Raw genomic sequence first — 19,841 nt, 5'->3', positions numbered from 1 at the left:
CAAATTATTCCATATTCCTACTATGGAATACTAGGCAACTATTAAAAAGAGACAGATCTTCATGTACTGATTTCAGATATGCTCCAATATTTTAAATATACACACACAGAGTAACATTTCACTTAAGGACAGGGATATATTCTGAGAAACGTGTTAGATGGTTTTGTTGTTGTGTGAACATCATAGAGTGACTTACACAAACCTAAATGGTACAACCTACTACACACATAGACTATATGATATAGCCTATTGCTTCTAGGCTACAAACCCGTACAGCATGTTACTATACTGAATATTGTAGGCAGTTGTAACACAATGGTAACTGTTTATGTATCTAAACATAGCTAAACATAGAAAAGGTACAGTAAAAATATAGTATAAAAGATGGAAAATGGTTCACTTTTGTATTAGTCCATCCTCACATTGCCATAAAGAACTACCTGAGACTGGGTAATTTATGAAGAAAAGAGGTTTAATTGACACAGTTCTGCAGGCTGTACAGGAAGCATGGCTGGGAAGGCCTCAAGAAACTTACAATCATGGGAGAAAGCAAGGGGAAGCTGGCACATCTTACATGGCTGGAGAAGGAGGAAGAAAGCAAAAAGGAAGGTGCCACATACTTTTAAACAACCAGGTCTCATGAGCACTTACCCACTATTACAAGAACAGCAAGGGGCCATTCGCCCCCATGATCCAATCACCTTCCACCAGGCTCCTCCTTCAACAGTGGGGATTACAGTTCAACATGATATTTGGGTCAGGACACAAATTCAAACCTTATCAATCTGTATAGGGTACTTACCATAAATGGAGCTTACAGGACTGGAAGTTGCTTTAGGTGAGGCAGTGAGTAAGTAGTGAGTAAATATGAAGGTTTAGGAGATTACTGTGCACTACACTTAGGCTACACTAAATTTATTTTAACACTTTTCTTTCTTTAATAATAAATTAACCTTAGCTTACTGTAACATTTTTACTTCATAAACTTTTCAATTTTTTTAACTTTGACTTTTTAGTAATTATTCCGAGTTTAAAACACCAACACATTGTACAACTGTATAAAAATATTTTCTTTCTTTACTTTCTCCTCATTCTATGGCTTTTTAATTTTACTTTAAAATTTTCTGTTGAAAACTAAGACACAAACACTCACACTAGCCTAGGCCTAAACAGGGCCAGAGCCATCAATATCACTGTCTTCACCTCCACAGCTTATGCCACTGGAAGATCTTCAGGGGCAATAACATGCATGGAGCTGTCATCTCCTATGATAACAATGTCTTCTTCTGGATATCTCCTGGAGGACATGCCTGATGCTGCCTTACAGTTAGCTTTTTAAAAATATGTAAGTAGAAGGAGTACACTCTAAAATAACAATAAAAATTATGATATAATAAATACATAAGCCAGTAACATGGCCTATTATTATCATTATCAAGCATTATGGACCATGCATAATTGTATGTGCTGAACTTTTATATGACTGGCAGTGTGGTAGATTTGTTTACACCAGCATCACTACAAATACGCAAGTAATGTGTGTGCTATGACATCACTAGGTGATAGGAATTTTTCAGCTTCATTATAATCTTAGGGACTACTGTCGTTTCTGTCGTGAACCAAAACATTGTTATGTGGTGCATGACTGTATATATATCTCTGTGTGTATGCATATACAAATATACATTTGCATATGTATGCATGAGCACACACACACATATAGTTATGGTGCCAAAAATATGTGTACCATGTCACCATTGATTTAAAAAAATGCATATATTGCTTGACTAAATATAGAATATCTCTGGAATGATACACAAAAAACTGATAACAGTGGTTGCCTTTTGGGATGAGAAAGGGGTGAAAGATAGGAGGGAAACTTACCCTTTACTGCTTACTTTAAAATTTTGTACTATGTGCATGCATCATCTGTTAAAATATAAGTTAGATGCATTGTTTAAAGGTTAAAAAATCTTTTAAAGGCCGAGCATGGTGGCTCATGCCTGTAATCTCAGTACTTTGGGAGGCCAAGGTGGGAGGATCACTCAAGCCCAGGAGTTCAAGACCAGCCTGGGCAACATGGTGAGACCCTTTGACTACAAAAAATACAAAAATTAGCCAAGCCCAGTGGCATGCGCCTGTGGCCCCAGATACTCAGGAGACTGAGGTGGGAGGATCACTTGAGCCTGGAATGCAGAGGTTGCAGTGAGCCGAGATCATGCCACTGCACTCCAGCCTAGGTGACACAGTGATAACTTTTCTCAAAAAAAAAAAAAATCGTAAGAAATGTAGAATAAAATGAGGTGTGGCCGGGCGTGGTGGCTGATGCCTGTAGTCCCAGCACTTTGGGACGCCGAGGCAGGTGGATCACTTGAGGTCAGGAGTTCAAGACCAGCCTTGCCAACATGGTGAAATCTCATATCTACTAAAATGCAAAAATTAGCCGGACGTGTTGGCAGGCGCCTGTAATCTCAGCTACTCAGGAGGCTAGGCAGGAGAATGGCTTGAACCTCGGAGGCAGAGGTTGCACTGAGCCGAAATCGTGCCACTGCACTCCAGCCTAGGCAACAGAGCAAGACTCCCTTTCAAAAAATAAATAATAAAATGAGGTGTGGACATTATTGGTGAATTTCAATTGATCACTCTCTTCTTATCTTGAACTAATAACAGTTCTCCATCTCCAATCTAGGCCCTAGAAAGTTGTTAATGATGAGTGGTGTGTTGCTTTATAACCCTCCCTGAACCTTGCACTCCCCACAGTCACTCACCAGAGTTGGGATACTGTCTTTTGAGTCATTATAGAAGAGCCTGTGTTCCCTCCTTAGGACCATCGACCATCTTTGGGTGGCTACTGCTGGATCTCTCTGACTTTTTTTGACCTTAATGGGAGGCAGCCCTGGATCCATGGTGGATTTTGGAATTAGCCACACCTGGCTTACATTACAAGCTTCACCTGTTACTTATGTTCCCTAAGCCTCTAGTTCCTCATCTGTAAGATGAGGTGATGGTAACTTCTTCACAAGGCTCTTGTGAGACTTTAATGACCTTAGCAATGCACATGGTTGGGGATGAATAAATGTTCATCCCTCTCTCTATATTTGTTCACCCCTCTCTCCCTATTTCTTCACTTGCTTCACTGTCATCCATTCCCATCACCCTCCTTAGTTTTCAGAGTAGTACCTGCATTGATGTTCCCTAAACAGTTTTTCAAGAGCAGTTTTCAACCAGAAGCAATCGTGCCCCACAGGGGCATTTGGCAATGTCTGTCTGGAGACATTTTGTTGCCATAACTGGAGGAGGGACTACTCCTGGCATCTGGTGGATAGAGGCCAGCGATGCTATTAAACATCCTTCAACACATGGGATAAAAAAGAGTTATCTGGTCCAAAGTGTCAGTAGTGTTGCAGTTAAGATACTCTTTTTTTAAAGATTTGTATAAAACTCCAGGTGATTGTTTGTGCAAATCGGCAGGAAGCTGCACTTAAGGAAATAATTTTATTTTAAAGATGCCTATAACTAAATTCACTAAGAAAAACTTCAGCAGTTTCCACAATTGCTCTGTTTTCAAGATCATGAACTTGTCTTTGGGGCAAAGGAGAAGGGAAAATTTAGAGGAAATAACTGCTACATCTTTTATTCTAGGAACTTGAGAAACTTACCTATGCCCTTTAAGACCATGAACTGAGGTTGCTTTGTGTCAGTTATCTATTACCGGATAGCAACCACCCAGAATGTAGTGGCTTATCACAATAACTGGTATTTAGTTTAGATTCTACTGGAGAGTTATTCTCTGGTCTGGGACAGGCTCAGCTAATTTTGGTTACCTCTGATTAGTAGAACTACCCAGCTGAACCCAGTTCAAATTGTTGAACTCCAGAATTATAAGTTGTTTTTTTAAACTGCTAAGTTTTAGAGTAATTTGTTATGCAGCAGAAGCTAACTGATACAATGAGAATTGGGGGCTTTTATTTCAGTTTGGGGCTTTTGGCAGTAATGCTGCTATGAACATTTTGGATACAACTCATCCACGTGTGTTCAATTTTGTTGATTATAGGAGTAAAAATGCTGGTAGTTCTGTTTCATTCTTAAAGTACCAAATTATTCACACACACACACACACACACACACACACACACACACACACACACACACAGAGCTTCATTTTCTGCTCATAACTTGTTTCTTGTCTTCAGTTGCAGCAAGTGCTATGGGCCCTTTTTTTTTTTTTTTTTTTTTTTTTTTTTTGAGGCAGAGTCTCACTCTGTTGCCCAGGCTAGAGTGCAGTGGCACAGTCTTGGCTCACTACAACCTCCACCTCCTGGGTTCAAGCTATGGGCCCACTTAAAAAAAAAAAAAAGACAAATGGTGGAAAGCTGGTTCATGATGACTTTTCAGAGCCTGGTTGGGAGGTCAAACTTGTGAATGCCTTGTCTACCATCTCTTCCACAGTGAAAACGTGCTCTTCCATTTAAAAAAAAAAATTGTTTCCACTTTGTCTACACAAAGAACTGTTCCCAAACATTTTCACACACAAGGAGGAAATGACCAAGAGCACACAATACAAAAATAATCTCCCGGGCATGTGACAATACAAAAGCTATTATGGTTCTTTTAAAACATACTTCAATGAATAAGAAGGGTTTTTTGTTTTTGTTTGTTTGTTTGTTTGTTTGTTTTATGAATCAGGACCTTGAGGCAGTACATGAGTAAGAATCGCTAATTCCTGTGGGTAAGATTAGTACATGTCAGGAAGAAACGTGTGAGTTCTTCATATAATCCGTCAATAAATGTTTGAGTGCCAATGGTGTATAAAGTGCTGCACTTCCGGTAATTTCTTTGGACCTTAACAAAGAAGAGGGAGAACCATGAGCTCTCCCTGGGATCACAGGTACCAGAGGATTGAGGTTCCAAATAAGAAACTGGCTTCACCCAGTTCAGTTTCCTGTGATTTTGCCTTGGTTAAGTTATTTTCTTCTAGTGTGACTTAGTTTCTTCATCTCAAAAAAATGAGAAGAAATATACAGACTTAGGCAGCCCTACACTTTTGAGGAATGTACTTGATAATGTCATTAAATCCAAGAGACATTTTTCTGTTCTCCTCTTGACACTGGTGACTAGTCAGTACTTTAAAAAAAAAAATTCACTTCCCTTGGCTTCAAGGAAACAATGTCCTGCTAACTTTTCTTTCTACCTTTCTAGGCTCTCTGTTTTGAGTAGGTTTGTCCTCCTTGCCAAGCTATTAAATTTTGGAGTTCCTTAATCCTTGGCCCTTAACTATATCCCCTTCCCATCCCACTCTCCCTAAAAAGCTCCTTCACACCATACCTCAGACATTTAAATGACAATGGCTCATAAATTTCTATCACCACCTTAGACCTCTCCTCTGAGCTCAAGACCTCTACCAATGGCCTACATGACACCTCCTCATGGATGGCTCAAGGGCATGCCAAACCTAGCAATTCCAAACCAAACTCATGAGTGTCCAAAACAAACTTCATCCTTGTTCATGACTTTTTCCCTATCATAATGAGTTGTGTCATCATTCATCCCAAGGATGCAGGACTGAAGCCAGTTAGTTATTTTTGGCATCCTTCATTCCTCTGTCTCACTGAAGCCTCATGACCAAGCATTACCTAGCCCTGTTGAGTTTCCTCCTATATCTCTCCCATCCTTCAACTTCTTTCCATTTCCAGCTAGTACAAGCTATCATTATTGTTCACCTCAACTACTAGCTCCTCCAGTCCATTCTCCACAGCCTGCAGCAGAATTGCCTTCTCAAAATGTAAGTAGAAGCATGCCAATTCTCCTGCTTAAAGCCTGTGTTTTCATATGACTTTGGGGATCCAGGCAAAATCATTTTACATGGCCTGAAATGTCCTCTATAGGTCTAGTCCCTGCCTATCTCTCTAGCTTTTTAATATCTCATCCTTTCTGTAGTTTCTGGGCTCTAGCCACACTGACCTACTTCTAATCCCTTCGATTTGAGATACTCTGTCCAATCCCAGGGCTTTTGCACATGTTGTTTCTTCCACTTAAAATGCTGTTCCCTCTTGCAGTAGACTAAATAACACCTCTACCAAAGATGTCCACATCCCAACCCCAGAACCTGTGAATATGTTACTTTATATGGCAAAAGGGACTTTATAGATGTGATTAAGGTAAGGACCTTGAGATGGGGAGAATATCTTGAATTATCTGCGTGGATTCATTATAATCACATGTCCTTATAAGGGAAAGAGGGAGGCAGGGGAGTCAGAGCCAGAGAAGGAGATGTGATAAGAGAAGCAGAGGTCAGAGAGGAGAGAGATTTAAAGATGCTATGTTGCTGACTTTGATGATGAAGGAAGGGGCCATGAGCCAAGATGGCCTCTAGAAGCGTAGGTAGCCTCTAGAAACTGGAGAAGGCACAGAAATGAATTCTTTCCTCCAGCCTCCATTAAAAATTCAGCCCTGTTGACACATAGATTTTAGGACTTCTGAGCTCTATAAGATAATAAATTTGTGCTGTTCTAAGCAACTAAACTAGTAGTAACTTCTTACAACAGCAGTCAGAAACTAATATACCTCTCTTCTTTACATTGATTTCTACCTTCCCTCAGATCTATTAGTTCCTCAGGGAAGCCTTCTCAACATTCTGCTAAGTTAGATCTATCTAATATGGGCCCTCCTAGTCTGAGCCTGTTTTCTTTCCAGCTCTTTACACAATTGTGAGATTGTTGATTAGCCCAGCTAAAAGTTCTGTGAGGGGAGGCATTGCACCTATTATAGCTACCAGTATATCCCCAACACTTAGTGCAGGGCATATAATAACGCTTAATATTAATTTGAAAGAAATAATACAATAAAGCTCTAAAAAACCAGCCAGGCATGGTGGCTCATGCCTGCAATCTCAGCACTTTGGGAGGCCAAGATAGGAGGACTGCTTGAACCCAGGCATTTGAGACCAGCCTTGGCAACATAGCAAGACCTCATCTCTACAAAAAAAAAAAAAATTAGCTGGACAGAGTGGCACATGCCTATAGTCTCAGCTATGCAGGAGGCTGAGGTGGTAGGATTGCTTGAGTTTGGAAGGTCAAGACTGTAGTGAGCCATGATCATGCCATTGCACTCCAGCCTGGGTGACAGAGCAAAACCCTGTCTCAAGAAAAAAAAAAAAAAGGCACTAAAAACTGTTCCTTGTCACAAAATGAGCTTCCCAAAATAAGCAGAAGTGGCATTGCTGGACATTAGGAACAGGTATCAAAACATATCAGAAATAAACAGCTTCTAAGAATCAACTCTCCTTGGGAAACCTTTCAAATATACCTTTATTTCTTCTAAAATGAGGGCATTTTTGTTAAAACTCTGGCCATCATGCTATTCTTCAGACCAAAATCGGGTATAAATTTGCATTTAAAAATAACATTGTAAGATCCTTGACAGTTTACAAATGAACATCACACATATTATTTTAATCCTCAAAAGAATCTAATGAGATGGACTCAGCTGAATGTCTTGTAGTAGTTTTGTACAAGGAAACTGATGCTTACAGGAATTAAGCGAATTGTTCAATGAATTGCAATGCCCAACAAACATCGAACTTAAACTTGGCTCTTCTGACTCTGAATGCAGCATGATCACCACCGCATTATGCACACACTATGTTATGTGTCAGTGGATTGAGCAGATCTCTTCATTTCGGTGCTGAGCATGAAATTCATTTGGTGAATGCTTGCTCATCTCTGTCAAGCAGCTCTTAAATAAACTGGCTAAAACCATTCTGCTATTTGTCCAAAAGCATTAAGAGTATTGTGGGTAATTTTGTCATGGTGAAGCTCTGCATTTTACAGAATCAAAACAATTGCTTGGATTGGATGCCTTGGGAGAATAGAAATTATGGAGGAGGCAAAGGAAATGGAAATAATTCCTGGGTATGACTATGGGGGTGTGCAGCTGCAGTGGAAAGAGACAAAATCACTGGAGGAAGGAAAGTCAAGGTACAGAGAGGCAGAATATTGGAAGGATTATTGACATGGTATGGAAATTCCCAAGAATCATGACAAGAGCAGTATTAGAGAAACTGAAAATGAGGGAGGTCTAAAATCTCAGAGAAAGAGGAGAGAGAGAGTGACACAGGGTTGGCCAATGACGGTAACCAAGAAGAGCAGAGGGTGGTATAATCCAACAACCTAAGATTCAAAGATAGGGAGAGGGATGGCATTAGTGTGGAGGGAGAATAGTCTTGGGAACAATGGTATTTCCCAGTAGTCTTGGGAAATGAACAGCAAGGAAAGGCACCCATCCCACCTTCCAGTTCAGGAATATGAGCAGCATAGGAGAGAAAATAGTCATCACCTCAGAGGGTGGCAGGAAAAGCTCTGTCCTGAGGAAAATGTCGGGTTTCATGTAGAGCAAGAAAATAAAGGAAACATTCAAAGAAGAGACTTAGGCTAGAGGGAATTTTGTTGATGACTGAATAAGAATTTCAAAGGCAGAGGGCATAGTCAAAGTTTAAGTTGAGGTAAGGTAAACAAAAAAAGTCACAAAGGGGGATTATGTAAGCTAGTCTCCAAGGATTCCCCAACAAGTCCTGCCCTTCTAATGTGCTCCTCAGGAAGCAGAGAGCCTATTTCCTCTCCCGTTGAATCATTGCAATCTCTTGACCAATAGAGTACTTCTTTCCTTGTAATACTTCCTTTTGAGACTCAGCTACTATACTGTTAGTGACCCAAGCCATTTGGAGAGGCCACATGGAGGGGAACCAAAAAAATCTGACCAACTGCCTACTGGAGCTTTCCACCAGAAACCTGCATCAACTGCTAGTCATGCGAGTAAGCCATCTTGGACATTCTAGTCCAATCAAGCACTCAGATGATAGCTGGCTCAGCTGACATGAGCAAAAGAACCATCCAGCTGAACCCATTCAACCCATTGCATCATGAGAGACAAAATGGTTGGTGTTTTAAGCCATTATGATTTTGAATGGTTTGGGTACAGGAGATGACTAAAACAGATGCACAAAATCATCTGGGACTAGGGTAAGTAGGTGAGGGATGACCAAGGAGCCTTGGGCTTCTTTTATGACTGATATCATCAAAGATAAAGGCTTAAGAAGGTAAACTTTTTTTTCCTGAGCAATTGGAAGAATGAAATTGCCTTGAGAAGTGTACCTTCTCTCTATAGTCTTTGCACTGAGTAACATTATGACATTTTTTCTGCTTCAGGACACATTCTCTGCCACTGAGACATGCACATACAAGATACAGAGCTCCAACACCAGATCTGAAGATGAGGACTCCAGATGAATTGTGATTTCAGGCAGAATCTTAAAAATTATTTCTATTTTAGAGATGCCTGTATTTAAAAACCATCACCCAGACACTTGGGATTTAAGACTCTGCTTCACTCTTCCTGTATGATTTCCCCCTCCTTGAAGGAGACCCTCTGAATGGCTTTCAGGTTAATGTGAAAGAAGCTTGAAGATGCAAATAAACTCAGTGACCATGACAACAAAAAGTTGAAGAAAACAAAACAATCGTGCCTATGCAAATTGCTTCCTGAGCCATCAAGGGGTAAGAGAACATGGCTGTCAGCAATAATACCTAATGGCCAATGACAAATGTTAAGGCCAGTGGTATCTTTGAGGCGGCTGTAGTCAGGGAAAAAGCTAGGCCTTCAGAAGTCACTGGCCTGTGTTCATGTTCACAATGGTGGCATGTGTGTGTGTGTTAGTGTTTATTGAGCACCTACTAACCAATGACTTTCAGATAAAATACATCCTAATTTACTGAATTAATTTCAGTCCAGGCCTTCCTGGACTTTTGCTCTAGTAGCACTTTACACATAATTCCAATGAAGCCCTTAACTCATCAAACTCCAATTGGCATGGTGTACAGCAGTGCCTGTCCAATTGTAATATGTACATGATTCACCCGGGGAATCTCATTAAAATGCAGATTCTAATTCAGCAGGTCTAGGGTGGGCCCAAGATTCTGCATTCCTAACAAGCTCCTTGATATGGTTTCGATCTGTGTCCCTGTGCAAATCTCCTGTTGAAATGTAATCCTCAATGCTGGAGGTGGGGCCTGGTGAGAGGTGATTGGATCATGGGGGTAGTTTCTAATGGTTTAGTACCATCTCCTTGGTGCTCTTCTAGTGATAGAGTTCTCACAAGATCTGGTTGTTTTAAAACTATATAGCACCTCCCCTCACTCTTTTCCTCCTGCTCTGGCCATATAAGATGTGCCTGCTTCCTCTTCCCTTTTTGCCATGATTCTATGCTTCCTGAGGTCTCCCCAGAAGTTGAGCAGATGCCAGAATCATGCTTCCTGTACAGTCCCTGGAACCATGAGCTAGTTAAACCTCTTTCTTTATAAATTACCCAGTCTCAGGTATTACTTTATAGCAATGCAAGAACAGACTAATACACTCCTCCAAGGACCACACCTTGAGAAGCAAGGGTGTGGGTTTAAAAGTATGGATTCTGCATCTAGACCACCTGTTCCCGGACCAAACTGAGGGTCAGACTGTTATTTCTCATAGCCCAATAACTAGATGCAGATGAACAGGGGAGGAAGAGAGTTTTATTTCTGCAACTGATTACAGGGAAAAGGCTTGGAAATTATGGCCTGACCAACTCAAAATTACGAAGTTTTCCAGAGCTTATATACCTTCTAAGCTATATGTCTATGTGTAAGTGTGCATTCATCTAAAGACATGACATGATTAACTTCTTTTAATCTATACCTAAGGTGTGAGTCCTGAAGACTTTCCTCTGTAGCCTCAGTAAATTTAATTAATCTAAATGGGTCCAGGTGCTGGGGTGATTAGCCTTATCTTGTCTCCTGCTAAATCACGGAGGCCTGGGGAGTTCCTTCAGACCCCCAATAAATTTGTTTGTGGAGGCCTAGGGAGTTTCTTCAGACCCACAATAAAACTTGTTTAATCCTAAATAGGTCCTGTTAAGAATTCCTTCTTTTGGCCTGGCTCACGCCTGTAATCCCAGCACTATGGGAGGCCGAGATGGGTGGATCACAAAGTCAGGAGATTGAGACCATCCTGGCTAACACGGTGAAACCCCGTCTCTACTAAAAATACAAAAAGAAAAAAAAATTAGCTGGGCGTGGTGGCAGGTGCCTATAGTCCCAGCTACTCGGTAGGCTGAGGCAGGAGAATGGCGTGAACCCGGGAGGCGGAGCTTGCAGTGAGCCGAGATCCCGCCACTGCACTCCAGCCTGGGCGGACAGAGAGACGAAAAAAAAAAAAAAAAAAGGAGGATTCCTCCTTTTTTGTCATGCCTTAAGACCCAGGAAAGGCCTAAGCAAAACTCTTGGTAGGCTTTTGCTACATCCCAGCCTTTGTATACTAGCACTGGCTTTTAATATTTAATGTAACCACTCAGTCAGTACTGAAACAGTTGTTATGGAGGCCTATGCTAGTGAGACCTGGCCTGCCACACACCTGGGTTCAAATCCTGTCTCTTTATATTAGCTAGATGATCTTTGACAAGTTACCTGGCCTTTCTGCACTTGTTTATTCCTAAAATGGGGATGATAAAAATAGCAAAATATAACATCTACCTCTGAGGGTTCTTGGGTGACCTAAATGAGTTTATATTTTTAAAATGTTTAAGCCATGTCTGGCATGTTGTAAGTACGCAATAAATATCAATTCTTGTACTCTTCTTATGTCTTACCCACTAATTAAACATTTCCTATGTGCTTTGTCTTGATCATAGATTTTAATTCTCACAACCCCGTGAGAAAATTGGTCCCACTTTACAAAGAACAAAACAAAGGTGTAGTGAAGTCATGGAGTTAGTGAAAGTAGCTGTCTGCTTCCAGAGTCCACAACATCTGTGCTGTGAGTGTCCTGAGGGAAGAAATGATAGCCATTTATGACTATATCCCCAGGGAGTTAGCACAAAACTGGTAACGAATAGGTGCTCAAAAAATACTTGTTAAATGAATGACCTAGTGTAATGGGCATTTTTGCCTTGAATTTAGAGACTTAGAGACGAGTGAACTGAAGCTCAAAAGAATTTGAAAACTTGCCAACACACCACAAATGAGTGAGTTGGGATAGAAACCCCAACTCCCTTATATATAAACGCTATTTTCTTTTTCTTTTCTTGTTTTCTTTTTTCTTTTCTTTTCTTTCTTCCTCCCTCCCTCCCTCCCTCCCTTCTTTCTTTTTCTTTCTTTCCTTTCTTTCCATCTTTTTTTTTTTTTTTTAGATAGGGTCTCACTCTGTTGCCTAAACTGAAGTGTAGTGGCAAGATCACAGATCACTGCTGCCTCAGCCTCAACCTCCTGGGCTCAGGTGATTCTCCCACCTCAGCACCCCAACCCCCAACACCTGAGTAGCTGGACTACAGGCACCTGACACCATGCCCAGCTAATTTTACACATATATGTATGTATATATACATGTATGTATATATGTGTATGTATATACATGTATGTATATATGTGTGTATATGTATGTATATACATGTATGCATATGTATGTGTATATATACTTTTGTATATATACTTGTATGTATATGTATATATACTTGTATATATACTTGTGTATATATACACACATATATATATATACACACACACACTTTTTTGTAGAGACAGAGTTTCGCCTATAAAGGCTGTTTCCATCAAGAAATAATATTGGGCGGAGCAAGATGGCCGAATAGGAACAGCTCCAGTCTCCAACTCCCAGCGCGAGCGACACAGAAGACCGGTGATTTCTGCATTTTCACCTGAGGTACTGGGTTCATCTCACTGGGGAGTGCCGGACGATCGGTGCTGGTCAGCTGCTGCAGCCCGACCAGCGAGAGCTGAAGCAGGGCGAGGCATTGCCTCACCTGGGAAGCGCAAGGGGGAAGGGAATCCCTTTTCCTAGCCAGGGGAACTGAGACACACAACACCTGGAAAATCGGGTAACTCCCACCCCAATACTGCGCTTTAAGCAAACAGGCACACCAGGAGATCATATCCCACACCTGGCCGGGAGGGTCCCACACCCACGGAGCCTCCCTCATTGCTAGCACAGCAGTCTGTGATCTACCGGCAAGGCAGCAGCGAGGCTGGGGGAGGGGCGCCCGCCATTGCTGAGGCTTAAGTAGGTAAACAAAGCTGCTGGGAAGCTCGAACTGGGTGGAGCTCACAGCAGCTCAAGGAAACCTACCTGTCTCTGTAGACTCCACCTCTGGGGACAGGGCACAGTAAACAATAACAAACGCAGTCGAAACCTCTGCAGACGCAAACGACTCTGTCTGACAGCTTTGAAGAGAGCAGTGGATCTCCCAACACGGAGGTTGAGATCTGAGAAGGGACAGACTCCCTGCTCAAGTGGGTCCCTGACCTCTGAGTAGCCTAACTGGGAGACATCCCCCACTAGGGGCAGTCTGACACCCCACAACTCAAAGGGTGGAGTACACCCCTGAGAGGAAGCTTCCAAAGCAAGAATCAGACAGGTACACTTGCTGTTCAGTAATATTCTATCTTCTGCAGCCTCTGCTGCTGATACCCAGGCAAACAGGGTCTGGAGTGGACCTCAAGCAATCTCCAACAGACCTACAGCTGAGGGTCCTGACTGTTAGAAGGAAAACTATCAAACAGGAAGGACACCTACACCAAAACCCCATCAGTACATCACCATCATCAAAGACCAGAGGCAGATAAAACCACAAAGATGGGGAAAAAGCAGGGCAGAAAAGCTGGAAATTCAAAAAATAAGAGCACATCTCCCCCGGCAAAGGAGCGCAGCTCATCGCCAGCAACGGATCAAAGCTGGATGGAGAATGACTTTGACGAGATGAGAGAAGAAGGCTTCAGTCCATCAAATTTCTCAGAGCTAAAGGAGGAATTACGTACCCAGCGCAAAGAAACTAAAAATCTTGAAAAAAAAGTGGAAGAATTGATGGCTAGAGTAATTAATGCAGAGAAGGTCCTAAACGAAATGAAAGAGATGAAAACCATGACACGAGAAATACGTGACAAATGCACAAGCTTCAGTAACCAACTCGATCAACTGGAAGAAAGAGTATCAGCGATTGAGGATCAAATGAATGAAATGAAGCGAGAAGAGAAACCAAAAGAAAAAAGAAGAAAAAGAAATGAACAAAGCCTGCAAGAAGTATGGGATTATGTAAAAAGACCAAATCTACGTCTGATTGGGGTGCCTGAAAGTGAGGGGGAAAATGGAACCAAGTTGGAAAACACTCTTCAGGATATCATCCGGGAGAAGTTCCCCAACCTAGTAGGGCAGGCCAACATTCAAATCCAGGAAATACAGAGAATGCCACAAAGATACTCCTCGAGAAGAGCAACTCCAAGACACATAATTGCCAGATTCACCAAAGTTGAAATGAAGGAAAAAATCTTAAGGGCAGCCAGAGAGAAAGGTCGGGTTACCCACAAAGGGAAGCCCATCAGACTAACAGCAGATCTCTCGGCAGAAACTCTACAAGCCAGAAGAGAGTGGGGGCCAATATTCAACATTCTTAAAGAAAAGAATTTTCAACCCAGAATTTCATATCCAGCCAAACTAAGTTTCATAAGTGAAGGAGAAATAAAATCCTTTACAGATAAGCAAATGCTTAGAGATTTTGTCACCACTAGGCCTGTCTTGCAAGAGACCCTGAAGGAAGCACTAAACATGGAAAGGAACAACCGGTACCAGCCATTGCAAAAACATGCCAAAATGTAAAGACCATCGAGGCTAGGAAGAAACTGCATCAACTAACGAGCAAAATAACCAGTTAATATCATAATGGCAGGATCAAGTTCACACATAACAATATTAACCTTAAATGTAAATGGACTAAATGCTCCAATTAAAAGACACAGACTGGCAAACTGGATAAAGAGTCAAGACCCATCAGTCTGCTGTATTCAGGAGACCCATCTCACACACAGAGACAAACATAGGCTCAAAATAAAGGGATGGAGGAAGATTTACCAAGCAAATGGAGAACAAAAAAAAGCAGGGGTTGCAATACTAGTCTCTGATAAAACAGACTTTAAACCATCAAAGATCAAAAGAGACAAAGAAGGCCATTACATAATGGTAAAGGGATCAATTCAACAGGAAGAGCTAACTATCCTAAATATATATGCACCCAATACAGGAGCACCCAGATTCATCAAGCAAGTCCTTAGAGACTTACAAAGAGACTTAGACTCCCATACAATAATAATGGGAGACTTCAACACTCCACTGTCAACATTAGACAGATCAACGAGACAGAAAGTTAACAAGGATATCCAGGAATTGAACTCATCTCTGCAGCAAGCAGACCTAATAGACATCTATAGAACTCTCCACCCCAAATCAACAGAATATACATTCTTCTCAGCACCACATCACACTTATTCCAAAATTGACCACATAGCTCGAAGTAAAGCACTCCTCAGCAAATGTAAAAGAACACAAATTATATTAAACTGTCTCTCAGACCACAGTGCAATCAAATTAGAACTCAGGACTAAGAAACTCAATCAAAACCGCTCAACTACATGGAAACTGAACAACCTGCTCCTGAATGACTACTGGGTACATAACGAAATGAAGGCAGAAATAAAGATGTTCTTTGAAACCAATGAGAACAAAGAGACAACATACCAGAATCTCTGGGACACATTTAAAGCAGTGTGTAGAGGGAAATTTATAGCACTAAATGCCCACAAGAGAAAGCAGGAAAGATCTAAAATTGACACTCTAACATCGCAATTAAAAGAACTAGAGAAGCAAGAGCAAACACATTCGAAAGCTAGCAGAAGGCAAGAAATAACTAAGATCAGAGCAGAACTGAAGGAGATAGAGACACAAAAAACTCTCCAAAAAATCAATGAATCCAGGAGTTGGTTTTTGAAAAGATCAACAAAATTGACAGACCTCTAGCAAGACTAATAAAGAAGAAAAGAGAGAAGAATCAAATTGACGCAATTAAAAATGATAAAGGGGATATCACCACCAACCCCACAGAAATACAAACTACCATCAAAGAATACTATAAACACCTCTATGCAAATAAACTGGAAAATCTAGAAGAAATGGATAATTTCCTGGACACTTACACTCTTCCAAGACTAAACCAGGAAGAAGTTGAATCCCTGAATAGACCAATAGCAGGCTCTGAAATTGAGGCAATAATTAATAGCCTGCCAACCAAAAAAAGTCCAGGACCAGATGGATTCACAGCTGAATTCTACCAGAGGTACAAGGAGGAGTTGGTACCATTCCTTCTGAAACTATTCCAATCAATAGAAAAAGAGGGAATCCTCCCTAACTCATTTTATGAGGCCAACATCATCCTGATACCAAAGCCTGGCAGAGACACAATAAAAAAAGAGAATTTTAGACCAATATCCCTGATGAACATCGATGCAAAAATCCTCAATAAAATACTGGCAAACCGGATTCAGCAACACATCAAAAAGCTTATCCACCATGATCAAGTGGGCTTCATCCCTGGGATGCAAGGCTGGTTCAACATTCGCAAATCAATAAACATAATCCAGCATATAAACAGAATCAAAGACAAGAACCACATGATTATCTCAATAGATGCAGAAAAGGCTTTTGACAAAATTCAACAGCCCTTCATGCTAAAAACGCTCAATAAATTCGGTATTGACGGAACGTACCTCAAAATAATAAGAGCTATTTATGACAAACCCACAGCCAATATCATACTGAATGGGCAAAAACTGGAAAAATTCCCTTTGAAAACTGGCACAAGACAGGGATGCCCTCTCTCACCACTCCTATTCAACATAGTGTTGGAAGTTCTGGCTAGGGCAATCAGGCAAGAGAAAGAAATCAAGGGTATTCAGTTAGGAAAAGAAGAAGTCAAATTCTCCCTGTTTGCAGATGACATGATTGTATATTTAGAAAACCCCATTGTCTCAGCCCAAAATCTCCTTAAGCTGATAAGCAATTTCAGCAAAGTCTCAGGATACAAAATTAATGTGCAAAAATCAAAAGCATTCTTATACACCAGTAACAGACAAACAGAGAGCCAAATCAGGAATGAACTTCCATTCACAATTGCTTCAAAGAGAATAAAATACCTAGGAATCCAACTTACAAGGGATGTAAAGGACCTCTTCAAGGAGAACTACAAACCACTGCTCAGTGAAATAAAAGAGGACACAAACAAATGGAAGAACATACCATGCTCATGGATAGGAAGAATCAATATCGTGAAAATGGCCATACTGCCCAAGGTAATTTATAGATTCAATGCCATCCCCATCAAGCTACCAATGAGTTTCTTCACAGAATTGGAAAAAACTGCTTTAAAGTTCATATGGAACCAAAAAAGAGCCCGCATCTCCAAGACAATCCTAAGTCAAAAGAACAAAGCTGGAGGCATCACGCTACCTGACTTCAAACTATACTACAAGGCTACAGTAACCAAAACAGCATGGTACTGGTACCAAAACAGAGATATAGACCAATGGAACAGAACAGAGTCCTCAGAAATAATACCACACATCTACAGCCATCTGATCTTTGACAAACCTGAGAGAAACAAGAAATGGGGAAAGGATTCCCTATTTAATAAATGGTGCTGGGAAAATTGGCTAGCCATAAGTAGAAAGCTGAAACTGGATCCTTTCCTTACTCCTTATACGAAAATTAATTCAAGATGGATTAGAGACTTAAATGTTAGACCTAATACCATAAAAACCCTAGAGGAAAACCTAGGTAGTACCATTCAGGACATAGGCATGGGCAAAGACTTCATATCTAAAACACCAAAAGCAACGGCAGCAAAAGCCAAAATTGACAAATGGGATCTCATTAAACTAAAGAGCTTCTGCACAGCAAAAGAAACTACCATCAGAGTGAACAGGCAACCTACAGAATGGGAGAAAATTTTTGCAATCTACTCATCTGACACAGGGCTAATATCCAGAACCTACAAAGAACTCAAACAAATTTACAAGGAAAAAACAAACAACCCCATCAAAAAGTGGGCAAAGGATATGAACAGACATTTCTCAAAAGAAGACATTCATACAGCCAACAGACACATGAAAAAATGCTCATCATCACTGGCCATCAGAGAAATGCAAATCAAAACCACAATGAGATACCATCTCACACCAGTTAGAATGGCGATCATTAAAAAGTCAGGAAACAACAGATGCTGGAGAGGATGTGGAGAAATAGGAACACTTTTACACTGTTGGTGGGATTGTAAACTAGTTCAACCATTATGGAAAACAGTATGGCGATTCCTCAAGGATCTAGAACTAGATGTACCATATGACCCAGCCATCCCATTACTGGGTATATACCCAAAGGATTATAAATTATGCTGCTATAAAGACACATGCACACGTATGTTTATTGCAGCACTATTCACAATAGCAAAGACTTGGAATCAACCCAAATGTCCATCAGTGACAGATTGGATTAAGAAAATGTGGCACATATACACCATGGAATACTATGCAGCCATCAAAAAGGATGAGTTTGTGTCCTTTGTAGGGACATGGATGCAGCTGGAAACCATCATTCTTAGCAAACTATCACAAGAACAGAAAACCAAGCACCGCATGTTCTCACTCATAGGTGGGAACTGAACAATGAGATCACTTGGACTCAGGAAGGGGAACATCACACACCGGGGCCTATCATGGGGAGGGGGTAGGGGGGAGAGATTGCATTGGGAGTTATACCTGATGTAAATGACGAGTTGATGGGTGCAGCACAGCAACATGGCACAAGTATACATATGTAACAAACCTGCACGTTATGCACATGTACCCTACAACTTAAAGTATAATAATAATAAATAAATTTAAAAAAAAAAGAAATAATATTGAGTTTGTAATGACCTGATGGGTTCTTCCTGCCTGCTACACAAAATCAAGTCACTGAGACCACAGCATTTCAGTAAAGAAAGTTTAACTGATGCAAACCTGCCCATGCTATGTGGGAGACAGAGTTATTACTCATATCAGTCTCCCCAGAAAATGTGGAGGTTAGGGATTTTCAGATAGTATGGTGGGCAGGGGGCTAGGCAATGGGTGCTGCTGCTTGGTTGGGGATGCAATCATAGGAGTGTGGAAAATGGTCCTTGTGCACTGAGTCTGCTTCTGGGTGGGGGCCACAGGACTGAGTGAGTCACTGGTCTGGGTGGGGCCATCAGGTCCTCAGAAATACAAAAACCTGAAAAGACATCTCAAAAGAACAATCTTAGGTTCTACAATAGTGATGTTAATTATAGGAGTAATGGGGAAATTGCAGATCTTGTGATATCCAGCAGAATTCAGGCCACTCTCATCCTCCTAATTTGGTGGACTTGCATTAGTTTTATAAGGGCAACTTAGTTTTTGGGAAGGGCTATCATCATTTAAACTTTAAATTAAATTTCTCCCAAAGTTAGCTTTGCCCATCCCCAGGAATGACCAAGGACAGTTTGGAGATTAAAGGCAAGATGGAGTTGATTAGATCAGATCTCTTTCACTGCCATAATTTTCTGTTATAATTTTTGCAAAGGTGGTTTCAACTTTATTCACTGGGAGAGATGACAGTGTGGCAAGAAGACTGACTGGTGAGCAAGCATTTAAAAATGACCAAACTCGAGAGGGCTGCATGAGTCGTTTTGAGGATAATTGACCAACAGAAGCTAAAATTAATGCATTTGTTCACATGCAACTTGATTACCAGAGTTTTCACTTCTGCTGGAGCCTCTAAAGAGTAGCAGAATCATTTCCCCATGCTTCCTTCCACTTTCAGCTTATGGGTTAATGGAACTTCTTCGGCGATCTTATATAGCCTTTAGCAGTTATCATAGTTTGAGTTCCGTGAAAAATTCAGAGCAAGTACATAGTTTTTTTGGG

This window comes from Macaca fascicularis, chromosome X (genome assembly GCF_037993035.2).
Source record: "Macaca fascicularis isolate 582-1 chromosome X, T2T-MFA8v1.1".
In the NCBI taxonomy this organism is placed as follows: domain Eukaryota; kingdom Metazoa; phylum Chordata; class Mammalia; order Primates; family Cercopithecidae; genus Macaca; species Macaca fascicularis.
The sequence above is the reverse complement of the archived record's forward strand: the minus strand, read 5'-3'. Positions refer to the sequence as shown.